Genomic DNA, 2,006 nt, shown 5'->3' with positions numbered 1-2,006 from the left:
TTTGATTGTGTTTTTCTGTAGTTCTTTAAGGGATTTTTGTGTTTCCTTTTTAAGAGCTTCTAGCTCTTAACCTGTGTTCTCCTGCATTTCTTTGAGGGTGCTATTTATGTCTTTCTTAAGGTCCTGTATCGTCATCATGATTAGTGATTTTAGATCTGAATCTTGCTTTTCTAGTGTGATGGTGTGTCCAGGAGTTGCTATGGTAGGAGAATTGGGTTCTGATTATGCCAAGTAACCTTGGTTTGTGTTGCTTATTTTCTTACACTTGCCCTGCATCATATGGTTATCTGTAGTGCTACCTGCCCTTGCTAAATCTGACTGGAGCCTGTCCTTCCTGTGATCCTGGTTGTGTCAGAACTCCTCAGAATCAAGCTGACTTTGTGATCCTGTGATTCTGGGATCCTGGGATCCTGGGCTTGTTAAATCACCTGGGAGTGTGGCTTTCTCTGTGAGTTGTGCGACTGGCTGGAGAGCTTGTGCCCGAGGTCTGCTCAGAACACTAACCCAGACAGACTGGAAAGAACTGGAGTCAATGGGCTGGTGGAGTTTCTGTATGCCTGGTCCAGCTGTACCCAGTTACTCCCAGTGTTGGGACAGATGTTGGTTCCTCCTCACCTCTGATCCTCGGAGTGTCAGAGTGCCTGGGAGTGGAGATTCCTCTGGGTGTTGTGGGACTGGCTTCGGAGCTTGTGCTCAAGGTCTGCTCTGGACCCCAGCCCAGTCAGACCAGAAGGAACCTGAGTCACTGGGCTGGTGGAGTTCCTGTGTGCCTGGTCCCGCTGGACCCAGTTACTCCCAGTGTTGGGACAGATGTTGGTTCCTGCTTACCTCTGATCCTGGGTGTGTCAGAGCACCTGGGAGTGGAGCTTCCTCTGGGTGTTTTGGGAATGACTTCAGAGTTTGTACCCAAGGTCTGCTCAGGGCAACAGCTCAGACATACTGGAAGCAACCCAAGCCACATTGCTGGTAGAGTTCCTGTGTGCCTGTTCTTGCTGGTCCCAGTTACTCCTGATAATGGGACAGATGATATGTCCTCCTCACCTCTGATCCTGGACTTGTTAGAGCACCTGGGGGTAGAGCTTCCTCTGGGTACTGTGGGACTGGCTGTGGAGCTTGTACCCAAGGTCTGCTCAGGGCACCAGCCTAGACAGACAGGAAGCAACCTGAGCCACTGGGCTGGCATAGTTCTTGTGTGCCTGGGTCCTGCTGGTCCCAGTTACTGCTGGTAATGGGACAGATGTTGTGTCCTCCTCACCTCTGATTCTGGATGTGTTCTATTTTAACTTTATTATTTCCTAGTACATGTTGAAAACCTGTTACCTCATCTCTAGCTCACAAAATTAAGGAACTCAGGCCCAACTCAGTGTGCTTACTTTGATCATTAGCTTGTCCTAAGCCTATTCTTCCTACCTTTACAATTGTGTGCTTGTAATGCGCGAACATTCACTGTACTTTCTTTAACTCAAGTATCTTTTGCCATTCTACTAGGGAAGGGTACACTTTATTCTTATCTCCAGTTTAAAACATTCTATCAACTATTCTAATTTCCTGACTTTATATTTTCTCTAAGCTCTCCTAACTTCCAAAATATTATTTAAATAAAACTAATCCCCCTTTTTAATTATTATTCAAATCAAAGTAGAATTTCCATAAAATCATTAATTCATCTAAACAGCATTATCTTTAGAATTACGATTTTCATAGTAATCTTCGAAAAGCTTGCCCAACAGGCAAGCTTGTCACCCAGGGAGTAATTACACCAAGTGATAGGCTGTGAGGGTCTCTTGGTGTCCATTCACACCAAGCTGAGTAAATGAGGAGAATGACAATGACAAACAGGAGAAATCACATTAGTAGCAAGCAGCAATCCTGGGATGAAGTCTCTGAGGTCATGCTGCAGGGGAGTTCATCCATTGCAGTTGATCAGGATGGTGGGCAATCTTTCCAGGGAGCTCACTTTTCCACTGTAGCTCTTCCTGCAATGTGTATGCCACTCAGGGATCTAC

Source organism: Mastomys coucha, unplaced genomic scaffold, assembly GCF_008632895.1.
Source record: "Mastomys coucha isolate ucsf_1 unplaced genomic scaffold, UCSF_Mcou_1 pScaffold18, whole genome shotgun sequence".
Classification (NCBI taxonomy): domain Eukaryota; kingdom Metazoa; phylum Chordata; class Mammalia; order Rodentia; family Muridae; genus Mastomys; species Mastomys coucha.
This window is presented reverse-complemented; position numbering follows the sequence as displayed.